Raw genomic sequence first — 17,787 nt, 5'->3', positions numbered from 1 at the left:
ACTGTATGAGCATCCCAGCAGCTACAGAACCAAGTCGGATCCAGCAACGTTAGAGGCAGAATGTGTGTATTGTGCATAGCTCGAAACATTCATACAGCCAAATCACACATCTCCAATGCTGCTTTTCATGTTAAGAACCGTGATGCATTATGATTCAAGGACAGAAATATTGTACCAAGTCATGTATCTGGTGAAATTATGTCTCTTTAAGAAGATAAAACTGACTTGTTATTAAATAAACACTCAGTGAGATCATTTAGAGTTGAACTGCTCACTGGGCTGTAGGTGAGAACTCAGAAGGAATACCTGACTTTCTTTATCTTCTTTTCAGCCAGATGTAGTTTAAGTTTAAGCTTATTTATTAGTGTCACCAAGTAGGCTTATATTAACACTGCAATGAATTACTGTGAACATCCCCTAGTCACCACACTCCAGTGTTTGGATACACAGAGAGAGAATTTAGCATAGCCAATGCACCTAACCAACATGTCTTTCGGGCTGTGGGAGGAAACCGGAGCACCTGGAGGAAACCCACGCAGACACGGGGAGAATGTGCAGACTCCGCACAGACAGTGCCCCAAGCCAGGAATTGAACCCGGGTCCCTGGCACTGTGAGGCAGCAGTGCTAACCACTGAAAATGCTCCGTCCTGCCCGCCACAGGAATCGTAGCATGTGGGGGGGGGCAGGTGTACCACACAAAGCTCCATTGCCCACTAGCCTTCCTCCAACACTTGTGCCACTGGAGATGGATGAGGGAAAAATTTGGGATTTATCAAATAAGATGGGCAGGCTTCCAGTGCCTGCACCCAGCCCTGTAGGGGAGCGCACCTTGGCATTCTGGTGTTGCAATGTGGCACTGGCTGCTGTGCCAATAGGACAGGAGTGACAGCAATGGGGACAAGAAAAGTTTCAACACAATATCTGAAGATGTGTGAGTCCTGCTCACACCAATGTGCTCAATCCCTGGCTCCCCTCTGAACTGGTTTAACAAGCCAAGGTGATGTGCCAAATCTAACACAAAGAATAAAAGGATGCAGTGGTCCAAAACAGGAGGCCCAACATCACCATCTCAGTACAACTAGGGATAGGCAATTAGTCGACTGTATTCGTTGGTCTCAATGAGGTCTCCTCTACATTGGGGAAATTGAAAGCAGGCTGGGTCACCGCTTTGCAGAACATCTTCACTCCATCCACAAACCTAACCCCAACCTTCCTGTTGCTGCCATTTTAACTCAGCATCTTATTCTCATGCCCCCATGTCCGTCCTCTTCCTGCTGCAATGCTCCAGTGATGCCCAACACAAACTGGAGAAACAACAGGGAAAATGCTCCGTCCTGCCCGCCACAGGAATCGTAGCATGTGGGGGGGGGGGGGGGGGGGGGGTGTACCACACAAAGGTCCATTGTCCTCGGGCGGGATTCTCCGGTTTTGGGGTGAACAGGGCCGGGGAATCCCACCCAACATCTTCCGGTTAGGCACGTTACAGCCTTCTGGACACAAGATTGAGTTCAGCAGCTTTAGACTGAATTTTCCTCTTTCTGTTTTACAACCTGCCCTTGTTTTTCAGTTGTGCTTCCACTTTGTCCTCCTATTAACAACATTCTGCTATCTTACCTTTATGTCAGTAACAGCACTTCGTGAATCCTAAGTGCTCCCTTTGTCTTGTGTCCTTGACACTTTTCTCAACCTCTGCTTAGCTCTGACCTATCCCTGACCTTCTATTCTGTCCCAACTCTTCCAGTATCTGCAGTTGTGTGCTTTTATTGGAGAATAATTAGTGTCAGTCTTGCTCCCATCCAGAGAATGATTAGAAAGAAAGAATGAGCCTTTGATCTTGTGCCAATGCAAGGGAGTGATGGCAACAATCAAACTCTTTCCCTCCCTCAATGGCTCTGACATGTTTGGCATTATCTTCACTCTCTTGTGTTCTTCTGTGGGATTGGTAGTATTGTGGTTCGAAGAACAGAAGAACATTCGAAACAGGAGCAGCAGTTGGCCATTCACCCCTTTGAACCTACTCCAGCATTCAATGAGATCATGGCTGATCTACTTCAGCACCATTCTCTGCACTATCCCTGTACTCTTCGATCTTTTTAATTTTAGAAATCTAACAATCTCACTCTTGAACATACTCAACGACTGAACCTCCACTTCCCTTTGTGGCCTGTCCATTATTCTGAGGCTGTGTCACCTGGTTATAGGCACCCCACCCGTACCCCCAGCCCCCACTCCAAAAGCCGGGGGATACATCTTCCTGCATCTACCCTGTCGAGCCCTGTAAGAATTTTGTATTTTTGAATGGGATCATTTAATCTTTCCGCATAGAACAATCCCTCTAACCTGCGACACTCGGCCATGGTAAATTCACATTTAGCATCAGGGGGATTAGCAGGGTACATACGTGGAGTTACAGGGAGTGTTGTTGGTGCAAGCTTGGTGGGACAAATGGCCTCTTTCTGCCCTGGAGGGATTCTATGGAGTACAAGAGCACCAAAGGACTTGTGAGAAAGAGGGGTTGTAAGAAATTATTAATGTATCACTAAAAGAGCTTGTGGTGTATTTGGATTTTCAGAAGGTTTTCAATAAGGTCCCACACGTTGATTTGATTTGATTTATTATTATTGTCACATGTATTAGTATGCAGTGAAAAGTATTGTTTCTTGTGTGCTATACAGACAAAGCATACCGTTCATAGAGAAGGAAAGGAGCGCAGAATGTAGTGTTACAGTCATAGCTAGGGTGTAGAGAAAGATCAACTTAATGCAAGGTAAGTCCATTCAAAAGACTGATGGCAGTAGGGAAGAAGCTGTTCTTGAGTTTGTTGGTTCGTGTCCTCAGACTTTTGTATCTTTTTCCTGACAGAAGAAAGTGGAAGAGAGAATGTCCGCATTGCATGGGGTGCTTAATTATGCTGGCTGCTTTTCTGAGACAGCGGGAAGTGTAGACCGTATCAATGGGTGGGAGGCTGGTTTGAGTGATGGATTGGGCTTCATTCATGATCCTTTGTAGTTTCTTGCGGTCTTGGGTAGAGCAAGAGCCATACCAAGCTGTGATACAACCAAAAAGAATGCTTTCTATGGTGCATCTGTTAAAGTTGGTGAGAGTCGTAGCTGACATGCCCAATTTCCTTAGTTTTCTGAGAAAGTAGAGGTGTTGGTGGGCTTTCTTAACCATAGCGTCAGCATGGAGGGATCTGGACAGGTTATTGGCGATCTGGACACCTAAAAGCTTGAAGCTCTCGACCATTTCTACTTCATCCTCATTGATGTAGACAGGGACATGTCGTCCACTACAGTTCCTGAAGTCAATGACAATCTCCTTCATTTTGTTGACATTGAGAGAGAGATTATTGTCATTGCACCAGTTTACCAGATTCTCTATCTCTTTCCTGTCCTCCGTCTCATCATTGTTTGAGATCCGACCCACAACTGTGGTGTCATCAGCAAACTTGAAAATCAAGTTGGAGGGGAATTTGGTCACACAGTCATAGGTGTATAAGGAATATAATAGGGGGCTAAGGTCACAGCCTTGTGGGGCACCAGTGTTGAGGATGATTGTGGAGGGCGTGTTGTTGCCTATCCTTACTGATTGTGGTCTGTGGGTTAGGATGTTCAGGATCCAGTCACAGAGGGAGGATCCGAGCCCCAGGCCATGGCGTTTGGAGATGAGTTTTGTAGGAATAATGGTGTTGAAGGCTGAGCTGTAGTCGATAAATTGGAGTCTGACATAGGTGTCTTTGTTATCTAGGTGTTCCAGGGTTGAGTGCAGGGCCAGGGAAATAGCATCTGCTGTGGACCTGTTGCGGCAGTAGGCGAATTGTAGTGGATCCAGGCAATCTGGGAGGCTGGAATTGATTCGTGCCATGACTAATCTTTCGAAGCACTTCATAATGATGGATGTCAGAGCCAGCGGATGATAGTCATTAAGGCACACTGCCTGGCATTTCTTTGCTACTGGGATGATGGTCATCTTGAAGCAGATAGAGACCTCAGATTGTTGTAAAGAGAGGTTGAAGATGTTTGTGAATACACCTGTCAGCTGATCCACGCAGGACCTGAGTATTCGTCCGGGTATCCCATCCGAGCCAGTCGCTTTCCGTGGGTTGACCTTGTGGTAAGCCACATGAGGTTAATAGAAAAATTAGAGCACGTGGGATTGGGGCTAATAAACTGACATGGATTGAGAACTGGTTAATGGCTAGAAAACAGAGAGTAGGAATAATTGAGTCATTCTTAGAATGGCAAGCTGTTACTCGTGTGTTACTCAAAGAATCAGTGCTTGGTCCCCAGCTGTTCATAATCTATATCAATGAACAGTAAAAAGTCTCACAACACCAGGTTAAAGTCCAACAGGTTTATTTGGAATCATGAGCTTTCAGAGTGATGTTCCTACATCAGGTGAGTGATGAAGGAGCAGCGCTCCAAAAGCCCGTGATTCCAAATAAACCTGTTGTACTTTAACCTGGTGTTGTGAGATTTCTTACTGTGCTTACCCCAGTCCAACGCCAGCATCCCCACATCATATATCAATGGATGTGGGGACCAGATGTAATATTTCCAAGTTTGCTGATGACACAAAGCTAGGTGGAAATGTGAGCTGTGAGGAAAATGTAAAGAGGTTTCAGACAAACTTAATGAGTGAACAAGAAAGAAGCTGGAATGTAATGTGGAAAAATGTGAACTTATTCACCTTGGTAGGAAAAATAGAAATACAGAGTATTTTTTAAATGATGAAAGATTGGGAAGTGTTGATGTCCCAAGGGACCTGGGTGTCCCTGTTCATAAGTCACTGAAAACTAACATACAGATACAACAAGCAATTTGTAAGGAAAATGGCATGTTGGACTTTATTGCAAGAGGATTTGAATATAGGAGTAAAGGTGTCTTACTGCAATTGTATGGAGCCTTGGTGAGAACACACCTGGATTATTGTGTACAGTTTTGGTCTACTTACCTAAGGAGGATACTTACCATAGAGGGAGCGCAAATAAGATTAACTGGACTGATTTCTGTGATGGTAGGATTGTCCTATGAAGAGAGATAGAGGAGTCTGAGTCTGTATTCTCTAGGGTTTAGAACAGAGATGGTCTCATTGAAACAGATCAAATTCTTACAGCACTCGATAGAGTAGACAGGACAGATGTTTTCCCTGGTCATGGGTTTGAGAACCAGGGAAGGCAGTCTCGGAATAAGAAGCAGGCCATTTAGGACTGAGATAAGGAGGAATTTCTTCACCCAGAGGATGGTAAATCTCTGGAATTCTCTACCACAGAGACCTTTTGAAGCTCAGTATATGCAAGATGGAGATTGATAGATTTCTAGATGGGAAAGACATCAAGGGATACGGGCATATTGCGGGAAAATGGCATTGAAGTAGACGATCAGCGATTATATAATTAAATGGCAGAGCAAGCTCAAGGGGCCGAATGGCCTCCTCCTGCTCCTCTTTCCTGTGATCCTATGTCCTTGGGCCTCACTCTCCCACTGTTGGCAGTGTAATCAAGAGGCAGGCCGCATCGACTATTATTGGATTGGGGATGCGGTAAGAGAAACTTCCATCAGCATTTCTGGGTTGGGAATCTGGCAGTGAACTCCATTTTCACAGCACTACCTAATTTCTGACACTTTAGTGACAGGAGAACCAGGCCTTTGACTCCTGCACAATATTTAGAATTGCTGAGTGAGCCTCTGTCAAAAATTGTATCCATAAAGCTTTAATATAGCTGCTTCTAAGCAAAATTATCATGCATGGTCAAAATTATACATTACCAAACAAAATTTTGACTTTATATTCCTTCGTGGGATGTGTGTGTCACTGGCAAGGCTGGCATTTATTACCCATCTCCAAATGCCCTTGAGAAGGTGATGATGAGCTGCCTTCTTGAACCGTTGCAGTCCATGTGATGTAGGTACAACCACAGTGCTGTTAGGAAGCGAGTTCCAGGATTTTGGCCCAGCGATAGTGAAGGAACTACAAGGCAGCAGAGCTTTGGATGAATTCAAGTTCAAGGTGGATAGAAGTTGGGAGGCCAGCTATGATGACGTGACAAAGGTACGGATGAGAATTTGAACAGCAGATGAGTTGAGGCAGGGGAGGATCCAGGTGATATTATGGAGGTAGACATAGGCGGTCTTGTGTTGGAGATGATATGGGGTGAGACGTTCAGATCAGGTCAAACAGGATGATGTGTTTGGCTCCCCCTTTACCTTAAGGAGAATTTACAAAGTCATTTCCTGTCAGGTCTGAGACAGATGGAATCAATCACAAATCTGGCTGGATTACAAGGAGGGGCCTCATCTCTTTATCTTCAGTGAGCTGCTGGTGCATTTTCAGCAGTTGTTGCTTGGAAAGGTACAAAAATCGAGTGGCTTTTGTGCAGCCCTAACAAGTCAGTTAGGTAAGTTCAAGGGGAAGGTGGTGTCAGAGATCCTGGGTACCAGCAACCTTAGGCACACTTAGTCGACTCTTGTACAAACAGTGCCAGGCACTATGTATCCAATGCAAGGCCTTTAATTACTTGTGCACAAGGAGAACTCCCCTCCTCCATCAAAATGGCAGGAGTGGTTCTCACATTACAGAAAAACAACTTAGCAGTTATAATCAATTGCAGCAAATCAGGAACAAGCAATTTGTTCACATCTTTCATTGACATACATATTTGCCAATTAGATCCTGGTTTTTCGCCCTTTCTCATTCAATGAAAAATTGACTTCTGCTCATCCTTCATTTACATAGCACATCCCCATATCTCGCCTTTGGTATTTGTTATGGAAAAATCCGGTCTTGCTCACCCTCCGGTGAAGGTCAAAAAGCAGAATGTTAAGAGGCCTATGCAAGTGAAGATTATCCTGAAAGCAGACAAACTTCCTTGAATGTCTGCAACTGATAACATTCTCATAAACCGTTACAGGGAAGGCATGATTTTTTTTTAAAATCTGAGCATTTTAGCTTCCACAGTGAGCCTACAGGAATAGGATGGATGTGGACCATTAGGAATTATGGGGTGGATTTTTTGAGGGTCAGGATGAGGATTATGTTCCTCCTGATTCATTACTTTAAGGGTATGAGGAAGAATACCATTTAACACAAATTCCAATGGGCAGAGAGAGAATACAGCACACTCCTCATTTATTGGTACCTGAATGTTGCATTGGGGGCCTATTAACATCACTTACATTGGCCAGTGAGGCGCCTGCCTACTTTTGGTGTGTACTTAACATTATGTTTGCCCTGTGGACTAACGGTGCATAAAGATTAAGGTAGGTTGGAATACTTCAATACTGGGAGCTGTTTATTGAAGATGTGCAGTCATTCACAGTCAGGTCTAAGACTGCCCAACAGGGTCCCACATTGGGCCGAGCTAATAGTCCAGGGGTCACCTGATCCATACTCTTAAAGGAGCAGTCTGCACCCCAAACCTCAACATATAATATATATAAAGCAAAACCGTGATATGATTAAGGATCCTTTCTGCAAATTACAACATGCACTTACAAACACTTTCAGGCAAGCATTGCTCCTTCAAAAGTGCATTTAGTCCTGCCAAACATTCTGGTCCACAAGAACAATCTCTGCCCATATGTTTGAAGTAATTATCAACTGCAAAGCTTCTTAAACAGTTTTAAAAGGATCAGCTGATTCTGATACCTACAATAATGGATTCAGGATAAAAGACCATCACACACAAGGATCTTTCACAAAAGCTCATTCTTTGTTGCCAAGGTTGAAGATTTAGAGTAAATGACTTTCTAACTGCTTTGATTTGTAATGTATAAACAATCCTGAGCGAGATCTGGAATATTTGCTGTATTACAGTGAAACAAATTTGTTCTCTGGCAGATTGAGTGCTGCAGCAATCAGCCAGGAATTGTATCAGGAAGTAGAGGAGATTTTACTCGGATTCTGCTGTCTCTGCCTACTCTGCCTACCAAGATTGGTGGCAGAGTGGACAGTGAAGAAAGTTATCTCCAGTTGCAGCGGGATCTTGATCAATTGGGCCAGTGGGCTGACGAATAGCAGATGGAGTTTAATTTAGACAAATGCGAGGTGATGCATTTTGGTAGATTGGACCAGGGCAGGACTTACTCAGTTAATGGTAGGTCATTGGGGAGAGTTACAGAACAAAGAGATCTAGGGGTACATGTTCATAGCTCCTTGAAAGTGGAGTCACAGGTGGACAGAGTGGTGAAGAAGGCATTCGGCAAGCTTGGTTTCATCGGTCGGAACATTGAATACAGGAGTTGGAACGTCTTGTTGAAGTTGTACAAGACATTGGTAAGGCCACACTTGGAATACTGTGTACAATTTGGGTCACCCTATTATAGAAAGGATATTATTAAACTAGAAATTGTGCAGAAAAGATTTACGAGGATGCTACTGGGACTTGATGGATTGCGTTATAAGGAGAGGCTGAATAGACTGGGACTTTTTTCTCTGGAGCGTAGGAGGCTGAGGGGTGACCTTATAGAGGTCTATAAAATAATGAGGGGCATTGACAAGGTAGATAGTCAATATCTTTTCCCAAAGGTAGGGGAGTCTAAAACTAGAGGGCATAGGTTTAAGACATGAGGGGAGAGATACAAAAGTGTCCAGAGGGGCAATTTTTCACACGGAGGGTGGTGAGTGTCTGGAACAAGCTGCCAGAGGTAGTAGTAGAGGCGGGTACAATTTTATCTTTTAAAAAGCATTTAAACAGTTACATGGGTACGATGGGTATAGAGGGATATGGGCCAAATGCGAGCAATCGGGATTAGCTTAGGGGTTTTAAAAAAAAGGTCGGCATGGACTAGTTGGGCCGAAGGGCCTGTTTCCATGCTGTAGACCTCTATGACTCAATGACTCTATGACTCTAACCAAGTAATAATAGAACACCAATAATTACCGGAAACAGGCTGGGAATTTACTCAATACATTAAGACAGAAAATGTTGGCAGTTTACACTCTATCCACCAGTTAACCATAATAGGAAAGGAACCTGACATTTATTTCCATCATTCTCAAAATACTGTTTCAGATTTCCAGCATTTGTAGATTTCCTTTTCACCCCCACTGGCAAGTTAATGTAGCAAATTTGAAAATCATCGAATCCCGACAGTGCAGAAGGAGGCCGTTTGGCCCATCAAGCCTGAACTGACAACAATCCCATCCAGGCCCTATCCCCGTAACCCCACATATTTACCCTGCTAATCCCCCTGACACTGAGGGACAATTTAGTATGGCCAATCATCCTGCCCAGCACAATTTTGGAGTGTGGGAGGAAACCAGAGCACCCGGAAGAAACCCCCATAGACAGTGAGAATGTACAAACTCCATGTGGTGAACCATAGATGGTTACCACTATGGGTACTGAACCATAGATGGTTAGCACTATGGGTACTTGTACATATGTTACTGTTGTCACTGTTGGGGTTAGGGTTGGGGTGTTCTACCTGTTGGTTTTGTTCCGTGGTACACTCCGGTTGGCTCCGCCTACCTGTAGGAGTATAAAGGTCACTGCACTGCCGAGTGACCCTTAGTCTGGGATTGTATTGTTAAGCAGTATGCTCCATTCTTGTTACTAATAAAAGCCTTTATTTCCCGGGTACGATCCAGCCTCCCGAGTGATTTAATCGCGCATCACTCCACACGGTCAAACTGAGGCTGGAATTGAACACAGGTCCCTGGCGCTGTGAGGCAGCAGTGCTAGCCAGTGCTGCCCAAAATGTAAGGAATTAGTCGCATGATGATTCAGTGTCAAACATCAAACAACAGGAACACATTTTCTCAGGTACTGAAGCTGGCCTTGTCAATGTGTCAGCGAGTGCATACTTTGGAAATTACATTGTTAAGTGAAATCACTTTATTGAAGACAGGTGATAACGATTGGCTTAACCTCCAAAAGGGTATAAACAGACATAGTTGGGGGGTGGTGGGGGGTTGTGGGGACCATAAAGAGTTTGCATCTCACCTGAGCTGTGTCTAGAATAAACTTGCTGGAGGTAAAAGACAAGCTGCTGTGTTATTCTCCAATCAATGGAATTTACGTGGCAGTGACTCTCTCCATCAAGTGCTCGTATCCTGCAGGCATGGCTGGCAGCGAATTGGCCATGTGCTCGAGTAATATGTTTAAAAATGCATAAATAAAGCAAAAAAAGGGAGTACAGCATTATTGAACTGTTTTATAGCCTTACATTACCTTGACTGGGAGAATGATGAGGAAATTGCATTCCAGATATCAACGGTGCTTCACAAATGATTACAGCCCTGTCAAGTTAGAAAAGTAACGCTGCATGGAAAATGAAGAGGTTTCCTGATGGAATGAATGTTTTATTTATTGCAAGTTCAAAGTGTTGCAGTTCGATGGATCCCTTGGTAATTTTATTCCAAGTGGGGACAGCAAGGAGCTTTCACGTACAATTGGGATTCTAGTCAGGAGGCATGGAATTTGGCCCAGCTCCAAAGCAAAATAGGGGTGAGGCTGGGGACATTGTATTGAGGAACAAAGCCATACCATTAAACACATTTCTTTCACTGACATGTTCTCACCCTGTTCCAGTAGATGACAAAAAGGAAAGAAAGACTGGCATTTATATTTGATTTGATTTATTATTGTCACATGTATTAACATACAGTGAAAAGTATTGTTTCTCGCGCGATACAGACAAAGCACAGCGTTCATAGAGTATATAGGGGAAAAGAGAAGGAGAGGCATGTAGTGTTACAGTCATAGAGCACACTTTCAAAAGCACAGAACAAGAGTAAAAGATAGAATTAGAGGGTATGCTGGGGACAGCTTACAAGAAGTCGCCTCATTCCGGTACCATCGTGAACCATTATCTATAGCATCTTTAACCACCACTGTCTGAATCAACTTGCTTTATAGCACTTTGTAGTCAGTTGTACTGTCGGAAACACAGCAATTTGTACATAGCAAACTTGTACAAACACCAATGCAATAATGGCCAAATTCAGATCATTTGTTTTTGTGATGTCGATTGAGGGATAAATATTGACCAGGGTGACAAGAATAACTAAAAGAGAAAATGCTGGAAATTCCCAGCAGGTCTGGCTGCATCTGTAAGGAGAGAAAAGGCATGAATTGCTTCGACAAAGGGTCATCTGGACTCGAAACGTCAGCTCTTTTCTCTCCTTACAGATGCTGCCAGACCTGCTGAGATTTTCCAGCATTTTTTCTTTTGATTTCAGATTCCAGCATCCGCAGTAATTTAGTAAAAGCAAATCCGCAGTAATTTGCTTTTGTCAAGAATAGCTCCCCTGTTTTTCTTCAAAAGAATGGCAGGGGATCTTTGTGGTCCACCTGGGAGGGCAGACAGGGCTCAGATTTAATACTGAATCCTCAAGACAGCACCTCTGACACTCTGTCAGTACTGCACTGCATGTCACCCTTGATTTCTTTGCTCAAGTCATGAGGTGAACTTGAACCCATGACCTTCCAACTCTGAGTGCTGCCAATTGAAGCTCAGTTGACACATAAAAGACAAGGAGCTGACTCGGACACATTTGCTGCCATCGCACTCCTTAACCTCTCGAGTGGATATGCCCTTCACAAGAAATTGAACTGAATGCATTCCTCTGAGGAACCAAGATGGAACGCTGATATTCTCCCACTTCAAGTGCAATTAGGCACCAGAGAATGAGTTCAAAATGTTCAAACATCTTCCTTCACAAAAGCTCTGGGGAGCTCATCAACATGGGCCTGTTTATTATTCAGACAGAAGGTTCAGCCTGCAGCTTCTCACCACCGAGGCAACAAAGGAACTTGTCAGCTGGGCAGCCCACCTTCACCTGGTTCAGATGCTATTTGAAGGCAAGTTTATTCAGATGCTCTGTAACTCTTTAATAGCCATGCTGCTCATTCCTAATGTTCTCCTTTTTTATTGCCCTTTCCTGAAGTTGTGTTGCCTCTCACTGGGACATAATTCTATCCCCATTGGCAGTATTTTGATGCCATGTTCAGGGGTCATTCTTTCTGAGTGAGTCTGTACAATGAGCGAGGCCATGAATTTGCCCACCCAAAACATCATCGCCCCACATAACGTCGTGACTGAGATTAGCACACAGGCTGGAAGTGTAATGTATCTTAGTACAAGTCAGCACCATGCCAACCAATGCATTTATCTTGTGGGCAATATACAAATGATTGCTCAATTCTTGTTCACCGATTATCACTACAAAACTTTGGCAAGATATCAGTCACTGAAATTCAGGTCTAATTCATTGAGTGAAGCTCTATGAGATGTATCGATATATGAAGGGGTATGTAAAATGAAAGCATTATTATAACAAGCTTGTTACACCAAGACAAAGACAAAATCCTCATGCCTGATGTTCATCTATTTTTGCTTCATATCGATTATTCTACTTGCCCCTAGAAAACCACAATTAAAATTGTGCAAAATATGTTTGTGCACAAGGCTCTGCCTATGCAAATGGAAACCAGGTTCTGCTGTATGATTAGTTAATAGATCAGTGTTCAGAAGGTCTCCTGTGAATTGAGTATATTGTATTGATTGGCTGCCACGACAGAAGAGATGGCATTTGGAAGTGAAATAAACTGGGAACTGCTCTGGGAAAGTTCCAGTCCCAATGCCGCCACTCAGAGGAGAGCAAAGTCAGCTCAGCAACCACCAGCAGGCTGTTAACACTTGCTAAGAGCTAGGAATGCAATGAGCTCAGGAGAAGGAACCTCTCATAGAATCAGAGAATCTCTACAGTGCAGAAGGAGGCCATTTTGTCCATCGAGCCTGCGCCGACAACAATCCCACCCAGGCCCTATCCCTGTGATCCCACACATTCACCCTGCTAATCCCCTGACACTAAGGGGCAATTTAGCATGGCCAATCCACCTAACCCGCACATCTTTGGTCTGTGGGAGGAAACCAGAGCATCCCAGAGGAACCCCTCGCAGACACGGGGGGAACGTGCAGACTCCACCCAAGGCTGGAATCGAACTTGTATCGAACTGCCTATCCCCGGAACTCCACATATTTACCCCGCTAATCCCCCGACACTGAGGGACTGTGAGGCAGCAGTGCTGTGAGGCAGCAGTGCTAACCACTGTGTCACCATTGTGTATGTCCCAAGAAAATTTCAGAAAAATTGCAAGGTTTTGTTATTCATGCCACGGATCAAGAGCGAGATCTTTTCTAGAGATCTAGAGCACAAAGAGATAGATAGTCTGGGTGTTTTTATTTTAATCCATTTATGTGACATGGCTGTCACTGGCAAGACCAGCATTTGTTGCCCATCCCTAGTTGCCCTCAAACTGAGTGGCTTGCTAATCCACTTCAGAGGCCGTTTAAGAACCAACCACATTGTTGTGGATCAGGAGTAACATGTAAGCCAGACCAGGTAAGGATGGCAGACTTCCTTCCCTGAAGAACATTACTGAACCAGATGGACTTTTATGACAACTGACAATGGTTTCATGGTCACGATTAGACTTTTAATTCCAGATCTTTTATTGAATTCATATTTCATTATCTGTTGTGATGGGATTTTAACCCAGGTCCCAAGAGTCTTACCCTGGAGAAACATAGAAACATAGAAAATATTCAGCCATTCAGCCCTTCAAGCCTGCTCCACCATTCATTTTGATCATGGCTGATCATCGAATTCAATTCCCTGATTCCCCCCACATCCCTTGATCCCTTTATCCCCAAGAGCTTTATCTAATTTCTTCTTGAAATCACACAATGTTTTGGCCTCTACTATTTTCTGTGGTAGTGAATTCCACGTATTCACCACCCTCCGAGTGAATAAATTTCTCCTCACCTCAGTCCTAAAAGGTTTACCCCTTATCCTCAAACTGTGACCCCTAGTTCTGAACTCCCCTACCATCGGGAACAATCTTTCTGAAAATATTACAAAGCCACTGCCTCCCCATATGGACAATATCAGAATTTGCACCATCCATCTTCACAGAATTCAAAGTTTCCCCTTAATTGGACACTCCAGTTCAATTCAGGCTAAAACAAATTGCAGCAACACCTTGCATTTATTTATAACCATGTCACGTAGCACTTCACACAATCTTGAGGAAAACAGAAACTGAGCTAAAGGAGGAGTGGTGACCAAATATATGTGCCGGAAATCTACCACCTCGTCTGCCATGGAATCGGAACAGGCGAGGGTCCGACAATGGAAATCTCCATTGACCTCGAGTGGGAATTTCCGGTCTGGCTGGAGCAAGGCCGTAAAATCCCACCAATGGTGAAAGAGACACATTTCAAGCCCAAGGTTGGGAGGTGGAGGTGAAGGTGTTGAAGGGTAAATCCCAGAGGTTGCCAATCTGCTGAAGGGGCTGACAATGGTGGGATGAAGGGATAGGGAATGCATAAGAGGTGGAGTCAAAGGTCTAGGAATTACAAAAGGGACTGGAGGAAGTTGGAGACAAAGACAAGTCATGGAGGAATTTAACACCATCTCCATTACCTAAGACACACCTCTTAGCCTCCTGAGGTAGTGCTGTAGGCGCTATAGAGGGAGTGCAGCCAAGGTTTACCAGGCTGATTCCTGGGATGGCTGGTCTGTCATATGTGGAGAGACTAAGTCGGTTAGGATTATATTCACTGGAGTTTAGAAGAGTGAGAGGGGATCTCATAGAAACTTTTAAAATTCTAACAAGGTTAGACAGAGGAGATTCAGAAAAGATGTTCCCGATGGTGGGAGAGTCGAGAATTAGGGATCATTGTTTGAGGATAAAGATTAGAACTGAGGTGAGGAGAAATTTCTTCACCCAAAGAGTGGTGAATCAATGAAATTCACTACCACAGGAAGTAGCTGAGGCCAAAACATTGTGTGATGTCAAGAAGGAATTAGATTTAGCTCTTGGGGCTAAAGAGATCAAGGGATATCGGAGGGAGGGGGAGAAGGAGGGATTGGGATATTGATTCTGATGATCAGCCATGATGAAAATGATTGGGGGAGCAGGCTCGAAGGGCCGAATGGCCTACTCCTGTTTCTAGTTTCTATATTTCTCTGTTTCTATGAAAAGTGAATTATTAACTGGTGTGGAATGGTGACTGGGGAGGGAGAGGAAACTGGGCTAACATCTTGATTTGCCAGCCCAGCCATTCCTTCAGCACTGCAGTGTTGAATATGTAGATGAGTTGTTTTGCTGAGTATTATGCAGGATGAAAGAGGGCGTTTAAATCACTCCTTTCTGTTTACTGGTGAGGGATTGCTGTTCACAATAACAGCTATTGACTGCACTGCTTGCAATTGTAATCTAATTGTGCTGCTTTGATCTGCATTCAAGTGTTATTGTGCAGCAAATCTCTAATTGGAGCAAGCAGATAATGCTGTGGTGTTGCTGTGATGATTGAGCGAGCAGTTTTTTGAACTATCAGCCAAACTCTGGGAGCTGTATAAATTATCTTTACATTAGTTTAGTGGTGCGCAGGAAGCTGCTGCTTCTTCAAAGTGCATTGGCCAACATGCTCAGAATAACCTTATAGATTTACCACTGTCTGTGCAGCAAAGATAAATCGGAAGCTAACAGCATCAGCACTTCAGTAACACAATGTAACGGGAACTATCTATCTGCCGGCATTTGTCTCACTGAGATTTGAGGATGCAGCAGCCCTGAACAAGCTGTTCAAATCTCTAGATTCTGTTCCCTTGTTCCATGCAGAGGGACGGCTTCCACAGACAAGCCCATACTCCCCATGGAGGATAGCGTCACCTTGCTGGCAAGCAAGGCCATGTATCATGGGGTGAGCATTGTCTCATTTATCACCAATGCTCTCAGTTTTGGCATTCTTCCATCTGCCAGAGATGCTGGGAATTGCAGCCTCAAACATTGGTCAGGTCGATGAGATCATCTGCCGCGCTTCTTCTGACGGCTGAACAAGCTGGTTCTGGAGAGGCAAAGTCTGCCACAAGTGCCTCATAGGAAGTTCTCCTTCACTGGTAGTGGGGGATGATCTCTGCTGATGCCCGGTTTGCAAGGCTGGCATCTGCTTTGGCAATATGTTCGTAACCCTCGTCAGACCCCACTTGGAGTACTGTGCTCAGTTCTGGTCGCCTCATTACAGGAAGGATGTGGAAAAGATTGAAAGGGTGCAGAGGAGATTAACAAGGATGTTGCCTGGATTGAGTGGCATGCCCATGGGGATAGGCTGAGGGAGCTCGGTCTTTTCACCTTGGAGAGACGTAGGATGAGAGGAGACCTAATAGAGGTATATAAGATGTTGAGAGGCATAGATCGGGTGGACTCTCAGAGGCTTTTTCCCAGGGTGGAAATGGCCGCTACGAGAGGACACAGGTTTAAGGTGCTGGGGGGTAGGTACAGGGGAAATGTTAGGGGGAAGTTTTTCACTCAGAGGGTGGTGGGCGAGTGGAATGGGCTGCCGTCAGTGGTGGTGGAGGCAAACTCAATAGGGTCTTTTAAGAGACTCCTGGATGAGTACATGGGACTTAATAGGATGGAGGGTTATAGGTAGGCCTAAAAGGTAGGGATATGTTCAGCACAACTTGTGGGGCTGAAGGGCCTGTTTTGTGCTGTTGTGTTTCTATGTTTCTAAAGAACAATAGATTCAAACCTGTAACAAGTATCACAATGTTCATTAGGTTGAGGCTAAAAACTATGATTTGAGTTTATTTAAAAATAAAATTAAACTGAGGCAATAACAAGCACATGGAATCATGGAATCCCTACAGTGCAGACGGAGGCCATTCGGCCCATCAAGCCCGCACCGACAACAATCCCACCCAGGCCCTATTCCCATAACCCCACATATTTACCCTGCTAATCGCCCTGACACTACAGACAATTTAGCATGACCAATCCACCTAACCAGCACATCTTTGGACTGTGGGAGGAAACTGGAGCACCCGGAGGAAACCCATGCAGACACAGGGAAAACGTGCAAACTCCACACAGACAGTGACCCGAGGTTGGAATCGAACCCGGGTCCCTGGCATTGTGAGGCAGCAGTGCTAACCACTGTGCCACCGTCCCGCTCTTCAGTAAAAAGATCTCTTTGACAGTTTTGACAATCCAGCCACCCAAGTCCTCTGCCACTCACCTGATTCAGGGAGAAGCAAAGAGCTTGAGAAATCTAATGACAGAAAAGTGGCGGAAGCATCGAATAACCACTTCACCTCAGATTTTCCTAAAAACTTTAAAAATTCATTTAGGGGATGAAGGCATCGCTGGCTAGGCCAGCAATTATTGCCCATCCCTAATTGCCCTTGACAAAGTGGTGGTGAACTGCCTTCTTGAACAGCTGCAGCCCATGTGGTATAGGTACACCCACAGTGCTGGTAGCATGGGAGCTCCATGATTTTGACCCAGAGACAGTGAAGGAACAGTGATATATTTCCAAGTCAGGACAGTGAGTGGCTTGCGGGGGAACTTCCAGGTGGTAGTGTTCCCAATTATCTGTTGCCCTTGTCCTTCTAGATGGGAGTGGTTGAGGGTTTGAAAGATGCTAGTGAAGATAACGATGATGCAAACCCAAAGTTCCATGGAAGAAGGAGAGTGCCATAGGTCGGCAAACAGCTAATATTGTTTCTACATAAGAAAAGGGAGATGAACAAAATCTGGGAACTCTAGAACAGTCAAATTAATATCAATGGTAGGAAAGATACTCAAACTTACAATAATAGAGGAGTATCTAGAGACAGAAAATGTAATTTTGAAAAAGTCAACATGAATTCCAAAAGGCTAAGTCATGTTTAATTATCCTGATAGATTCCTTTGAAAAGATAAGAGGAGACAGGGTAATGCAGCACATGTGATATGGTTGGATTTTCAATAAAGGTAACAAATGGAAGGCCCA

Source organism: Mustelus asterias, chromosome 12 (genome assembly GCF_964213995.1).
Source record: "Mustelus asterias chromosome 12, sMusAst1.hap1.1, whole genome shotgun sequence".
Classification (NCBI taxonomy): Eukaryota; Metazoa; Chordata; class Chondrichthyes; order Carcharhiniformes; family Triakidae; genus Mustelus; species Mustelus asterias.
Note: the sequence above shows the minus strand (reverse complement) of the source record.